The sequence below is a fragment of the Dromaius novaehollandiae genome, chromosome W (assembly GCF_036370855.1).
Source record: "Dromaius novaehollandiae isolate bDroNov1 chromosome W, bDroNov1.hap1, whole genome shotgun sequence".
Lineage (NCBI taxonomy): Eukaryota > Metazoa > Chordata > Aves > Casuariiformes > Dromaiidae > Dromaius > Dromaius novaehollandiae.
Window position 1 is genome coordinate 6067140 of NC_088130.1, and position 8035 is coordinate 6075174.

Here is an 8035-nt window from a genome sequence, read left to right on the forward strand (position 1 = left end):
CTGGGAACCAGTACAAAATTACCCCATGTATTGACTGTTTAATGTGGTTTGAGGGTGATCTTCATGGAAGAAGTCAGAGCAGTAAATCACTTCTGATATGCAAAGATTTTAAAAGCATGATATTTCTGGCTGTGGGGCAATAAAACAGCCAGTCAGATTTCTGATTCTTCATAGATGGTATATCCAGCCATCCATGAAGAGGGCCAATTTGGAATGGCATGTTGGCATGCAAAAAACAAAAAAAAAAGAAAAGAAAAAAAAACAAAACATAAAACCTCATGCAACACCCCTCCCCCCCCCCCCCCCCGAAATCAGCAACTTGCCATTAGCACTGTCTTATCTAGGTATGCAATTTGAAATTTCATTGGCCAATATTCAGCCATGCAAGCAAAAATAACCCCAAACCCCAGTTATACATAGTTGTGCTAGTGAAGTGTAAAAATGTGATTATTCATGGCCAGTATTTCATCCATCCAGATCATAACATCCTAAAAGTATGATACCTGCAGGAGACCGTGCCAAAAGCCTTGATAAACTTAAGGGAAACAACAGCCACTGCTCTCCCTTCATTCACAGAACTAGACATTTCATTATAGAAAGCAATCAGGTTGATAAGCATGATCCGCCTCAATGATTTACCTTTGGTTTATCTATGCTGGCTATTCCCATTCACCTTCATATGCCCAGACATGACTCCCAAGAGGACTTGCTCCATTCTCCCAGGGACCAAAGTGAGACTGACTGGCCTGTAGTTTCCCAGATTGTCCTTCTTGCCCTTTCTGAAGATGGGTGCAACATTTGCCTTTCTCCAGTCATTGGGGACCTCCCCTGATTTTTCATGACCTTTCAAAGATGATAGAGAGTGACCTTGTAATGACATCAGCCAGCTCCCACAGCACCCTTGGATGCAACCCATTTGGTCCCATAGACTTGTATGGGGCAAGATTTCTTAAGAGAGACCTGACTCGATCCTCCTCCACTATTGATAGTTCTCTTCCTTGAGCCCTTGTGGGGCCTTTTCAGTGAGGCAGTGAGAGTTCATTTTTTAGAAATTGATCAGAGATCTTACAGCCCAACAGGAGATGAAGTTAAAAATGGCATAATCTATCTTTACACTTCCAGTATCCTGGGCTCTTCTTTGAGGTAGAAAGACTCCAAATATCTGTCAAAATGACACCAGGCTCCCCAAGCTGTCTTCTGGGTTGTAACAACATCAGAATCTTAGCAGTTTTGCAAAGATTGTCAGGGCTCACATAGAGGTTCTCAGAGGCAGTCCCATGGCTATTATTTGGCCTTCCTCTCCAGGCTGGATTGGGGGGTTTTAAAGCCCATTTAACATAAGAGGAAACATATTTTTAAAAAAGGGGGGGAGGGTGTTAAAAATATCAGTCAGTGTCTAAGGACAGTCTCCTAAATCCATCTTAAGCCACTGCAACAAGCAGCCTAGTTCTGAAAGATGTAGAACTTTTTTGAAACTCTAGTCCCCACTGCTTAGCTGATAAAAACTGTACATGGACAGTGGGGCTTTGGTCTTGTTTGGGTTCAAAGACACCGCTGGCATATAAATAATCACCAAACATTTCAAAGCCTTTGAAAACACTTCATTTTAACTGAATATTTTCATGCTAGGAATGAGCTAGGGTTTAGGTATGGTGGTGTCGCATATTTTTGGAACCACTTTATCCATCTTTTACTAAGACTCTGGGAATGTAGCTCACAATACTTTCAATGTTTTCTTGAAAACCCTTATCACAGGGTTTTGCTTTGGTTTGTTTTCGAGTCTGAATCAACAGCTGAGCTGGTGAACAGACTATATCCAGCATATCTTAGACTTTAACAACTTGCTTTCCAGATGAATGTATTATTTTTGTCTTCTTTTGTTAATATCACAAGTGGATACCTACTAATAAAATATCACCATTCCTCACAAAGCTTGCTTTGCTTAAGTCCTTAGATTGTTGTTCCACTTACTGGCATACTTTAATGGTGGACAATTCGCAATGGAAACATCATCCAGGCTGGCAAATTGGAAGCCAACTTTCAACTCATCACAGGTGCAGGGTTTTCAAAATAGCTAATGATACCTCTGGTTGTGGTTGCCCAGTCTGAGATAGCTTGAAGGACTTATTTCTCTTCTACATGTCTTTTAGTTTCAGTTACCTCAAATGGAAATCCAAAAATCAAGGCATTCAGATGCTTGTTATTGTGGAAATGTTTCTATGTGTGTCTGCATGAATGTATTTGGGAACAGAGGAAGCTGAGCTCACTGGTGTAAGCAGTGCTATATTTATACAGACCTGTACAGAAAACTGATTGCAGACTGACAACAGAAATTTATTTCAAATGAAAGTGAGGCTGGTCTGGGTGGGAGCAGAACTAGGATGTCCCTCCCCCCTTTACATTTCCCAGTCGATTTTGCTCACACCCACCCTCCCCCAAAGTGACAGCTGTTAGTTACTATGAGCAGCTTTGCCAAGTTGTAAAGTTATAGTGATAGGTACCTTGATTTGGAAGTCCTCTGTTATCTATGCTGAGTCTTTGGTAAACACCTTTCCCCTTCCAAATAGTGCCTCTCTCCAGATAATCTCAGCAGGGGAGAAATACATACTAGTGCAGCCCTCCAAAGTTTACTTGTTTCCCCAACTGAACTATACATGTAATTAAATAAATAAATAAGAAGTAAGTGGAAACAAATACAGTGAATAATTTATTCCTGTGCCTTCAAAATCTGTACTGTAGCGCCCTCTGAAGGAACGAGAATGCTATGGAGAAGGCCGAGCTAATGAAATGACTGCAAGATCTGCACACATGCAGTTCAGTGACTCCCGTAGCTTTAGACAGTCAGATGCACAGTAACATAACTGTGTTAGCTGAGTGACCTCTACCAGAGAGAGACAGAGACAAAGATGTTTCACTTCACAAAAAAACAGATTGATGAAGTTGTAAATATTTATTGATACTTACAGCTGGATGTAGAGTGGTCGTTTCTAAGTCTAGCTGCAAGAGCTGAGATCAAAAGACCCAGTGCATTAAATCACCATATATATTTTTTCCCCCCTAAAACAAGGTAGCTTTAGCCAGCCCCATGCCAACAATTGGGGGGGGGGGGCTGTCATTGACATCTCTTTCTGGATTCAAATGCACTATCAAATCCAATTTAGAGGTGTTTTTGTGGGGGGTGTTTTTTGTTTTTTATTAAGCTTTCAGTTTGGAGAAGTTACTTGGCTCACGGTCTAAGACATTGCAAATGCACAAATTCAGTTTGACAGGTCCACATCTACTTGACTGAGCTTTCCATAGAATCTCTGGATCCAGTCATAAAACATCTAAGCTAAAATACTCCAATAGCAGTCTCACTTCAGCAAAACAGATTCCTCTTTGCATAACTGATTGTAAACATTAACTTTCGTGTTCTGTCCACCTATTCATTATTTAGTGACATTAGATTTAACAAAAGTGGATACACATTAGGCTGAAATACTCAATGCTTTCTTTGCCTCAGTCTTCACCAACAAGGTCTCCCAGGCCTCTGTGCTTAGTGAAAGGGTTCAAGGAGGAGAGGAACTACCAGCAGCAGATGAGGCTCAAGTCAGGGGTTACTTAGGAGAAATTGACCCATACAAATCCATGGGAGCTGACAGGTTTTACCTGGGGGTGCTGAAAGAACTGGCTGATGTTATAGTAAGGCTGCTCTCTATCATATTTGAAAGGTCACGGAGAACAGGGGAGGTCCCTGATGACTGGAGAAAGGCAGATGTTGCCCCCATCTTCAAAAAAGGCAAGAAGGATGATCCAGGGAACTACAGGCCAGTCAGCCTCACTTCAGTCCCAGAAAAGAACATGGACCGAGTCCTCTTGGAACACATTCTTGGGCACATGAAAGAGGAAGGTGATTGAGAACAGTCCATATGGATTGACAAAGGATAAATCCTGCCTGACCAACCTTGCCTTCTATGATAAAACACAGGATTTGTGGATGAGGGGAGAGCAGCGGATGTCATTTACTATGACTTCAGCAAAGCTTTTGACACTGTCTCCCACAATTATCTTGTATCCAAGAAATACATTGACAAACTGGAGTAAGTTCAGCAGAGGGCCCCCAAGATGGTCAGGGGCTGGAACACTTGCCCTATGAGGAGAGGCTGAGAGAACTGGGCTTTTTCAGGCTGGAGAAGAGAAAGCTTTGGGGGGGGGGGACACCTCATAGCAGCCTTCCAATACAGTTCATCAAGAAGACAAAGCCAAGCTCTTCACAGTGGTGCATGGTGGGAGGACAAGAGACAACTGGCATAAATTGAAACAAAAAAGGCTTGGACTGAATATAAGGAAAAATCTTTTTCACTGTGAGGACAGTCAAGCATTGGAACAGGTTACCCAAAGAGATCCAACTGAATAAAGTCCTGAGCAACCTGGTCTGACCTCATAGCTGACCCTGCTTTGAGTGGAAGGTTGGACTAGACACCTCCCGAGGTCCCTTCCAACCCAAATTATCTTATGAGCTGTAAGGGTGAGGCGGGGGCACCGCCTGGACTCCCGGCAGGGACGGATACACAAACACAAGGCATACGATGGTCAATATGGAGCATTTATTACCTCTGCGTCTGAGCGGGGGTTCCCCGGCGTTTTCCCGATCGAGGCAATAATGGAGCGGGGGAGCCCTGGCACTGCTGAGCATCGGTCCAGGGTGAGGAACACTATGGGGGGGGGGGCACTAGATGAAGTTTTTATGTACCATACACATGCACAGTAAGCATGTTGAGCTCATTGTTATTCTCGATTCAAAGCCCAGGTGCAGCGCCACCCTGGCACAGGCTCAACTACATGACTATGGGTCCACATGCCCTGTTGATGCTCCTTTTCCCACGGAACGGTCTGGCTAGCCTCCATCATCTATCTCCTCGACATTCTTCTGCACTTTCCCATACATGAGCCTATAATCCTATTTGTTAACAATGGTAGACTTCTGTCTAGGTAGTGGTGTTACCAACATCTCTCTGCATCAGAGTCCCAGGGGCAGTGATTCTGGAGAAGGCTCAGTCACTGCTTATCACAATTATACAAAGAAGCTATTAAGAAGAAAGCATCAGGATTCCACCCCCCCCCCCCCCCCCCCCGGCTATCTCAGCTAAAACACAGCCTCAGTGGAACTAAATGAGAAGTGAGCTACTAAGCTAACAGGCACATTCCAGAGGTAGAGATACCAATAACTTACCTCACAGCCTTCCCACTTGATTTACAGCAGCAAAACCAGTTTGAACTCAAAATACACCTTAGCCCAGAGGCCCAGAATCTCTCCATGGGGTACAGACAGTTACAGACAGACAGAATATCTTGGGCCTCACCCAGTTATTTCCAAATACAAGCCCAGCTAAAAACAGTTGTTTCAGGGCACACTTTGCTATTCCAGAAACAGAGCTCTAATAGCCTAAAGAGTGATGTTCTTTAGCATCCTTTAGGCATTATCTGCTGATCTACTGACATTTCTAGGAAGCAGCCTCTGAGCTAACATGGTGTCAGGACCAAGTGCACTAACAGGTCTTAATTGCTCTGACCAACCTCACCCAAAACCTCCACCCACACCCTCTAACCAGGGGCTCCATTTAAGCTCAGGTTGGTGCCTTCAGTCCTTGCTTAAGCTATAATTTACAGGTGTCTGCTCCTAGCTCTGTTCTTGAAGTGCTGTTTGAGATTCCCAGATGGACTTTAGGTATGGCCTGTTACCTCATCTTGCCTGATGGTCACTGGACTGTTGATAGGACCTGTTGCTGTTACCACCCTGCTCTGCTTGTCTGCCTCTGGTACTGTGGGAGTTGGAAAGTCTCTAGGGCTGTGGGAAATTTCCTGAGGGGGGGGCAAAATGAGCCATCTTGGTGAACAGGTCCATGATCACTAGGATGGCTGTGTTCCCTTGTGAGGGGGTAAGGTTTATGATGAAATCCATAGACACAAGCTGCTAAGGTTGGTTAGGCATAGGGAGGAGCTGCAAGAGACCCTGTGGTCTTTGCAGGGGCCTTTTGGTGTGGGTACAGGTGTTGCAGGCCAAGATGCAATCAGCCACATCTGCCTGTAAGGCTACCAGTAAGCCTGGGTAATCAGGTGCTGCAGGTGCATTGTGGCATCAGATGTACAGCTGTCTGGCCTGGTGCAGGCAGTCATCCTGTTCTTGCAGGCTGGGGGAGGCTGTGCCAGCATGATGCTTTGCTAGGAGAGGGTCATTTGCAGTGGCCTAGTGAACTTCACAGCCACAGTAGAGGATGAGCTCACTGCAGATGAAGTGTCTTAGAGAAAAGAGGGCAGGAGGTGCACACATGGGGTATGCATCCAAATTTGAGTCCTCCTGCCATGACAAGGCATTTGCCTTGCCATTCTGCTTCCTGGGATGATAGGGGAAAGTTAAGGGGAAGTGTGAAAAGAAGGCCCAGCAGGTGAGGCAGAGGAATAGGTACTTCATCCCTTCATAGTATTCCAGGTCCTTATGGCCAGTCAGCACTATTGTCAGTTCTTCTGCCCTATCAAGGAGATGCAGCCACTCCTTGAATGTAGCGGTGACTGCCAGGAGCTCCTTGTCCCAGATGTAATTTTTCTCATCGGAGTGATCTGCTAAGAGAAAAAGGCACAAGGGTGGAGCTCCTGCTTAGGGCTGACCTTCTGGGAGAGGATGCCCCTCCCCCAATGGCTCCATCTGAGGCACCCACTTCCACAATGAAAGGCTGGCTGGGGTCCAGGTGGATTAGGATGGGAGCTATGGTGAATGCTCATTTTGCTTTTTTCAAAAGCTGATTGTGCTTCTGATGTCCACTGGAAACAAGCCTTCTTCCAGGTGAGTGCCATTATAGGAGCTACAATACTGGAAAAACCCTTTATGAACCATCGATAGAAGTTGGCAACCCTATGAACCTCTGCACCCCCTCCACACACTAGAAAGGGGCTGCCAGCTTGTGACAGCTTTGAGCTTCTTGGGATCCATATGCAAGAATTGATGCCACCACAAATGACTCAATGACTTAAGACCCACATCTGGTGTGAAATGCAGTTTTTCATGGCTTTTTTTTTTTCTTTTTTGCAAACTGTAGGCCCCTCGTAGGTCCAGCTTGGTGAAATAGCGAGTCCCCTGCAGATATTCAAAGAGCTCCAGGATGAGAGGCAGGGGGTACCATTTCTTCACTGCGATGTCCTTTAGCTCCCTGTAATCCATGCAGGGCCACAGACATTTTGACAAAAAATATGGGGGTCCCAGTGGGAGAGGTGGAAGGGCAATGTGTCAGATTGTCCTGGATGTACTCCTCAAGGGCTGATAATACAGGCCATGACAAGGCATAGATGTGCCCACTGTACTCATCTGGGAGCCCTGTTGGGGAGGGGGTGGGAGTTCAGTGACTGAATTATGGTCCTGGGCAGTTCCAGGGCTGCAGGCAGAGCTGTGGCAGGGCCTGGATCTTTGGGCTGAGGTGGTGCTGTGAGGGTAGAGCCATAATCCAGGGACATCATACTTGGCATGACCATGGAATGATTATGTTCCTGAGTCAGTCCTCTGTGTGTGCTGGTGGAGGGAGGGTGGGGGCAGGGGCACTGTAGGGCAGCAGCAAACAAGGCCATGGTGGTTGTGCAGCCAGACAATTGCTCATGCAGTGTAGAGTGAGGAATATAAATCTCTGGACCAACCCACACACGATGTTGTGATGAGGGAAACAGCTCTTGCCCTTGGGCTTTGGGTACCCCCCCTGCTTCCTGCAGGGAATCACGGGGATCCCAACTATGAGTCAATGATGGGATTGTGCTTCTGTAACCAGGGCAGCCTGAGGTTGACAGGAAAGAGGGAGGTGTGCAGGATGGGGAAGGACAGAGTCTGATTAGCCATGTGCCGTGGTTACCCAAAGGGGAATGGTCTTGGGGGTGATGGGGTGGGGGCCCCCTTGGATGATTGTCACAGGAAAAATAACTGCTCAGTTCATGTAGTTTGAAATCAGATCAGGATCAAAGAGATGTATTGATTTACTAATGACATGTAATTAACTGGCAATTGGTGAACTATATG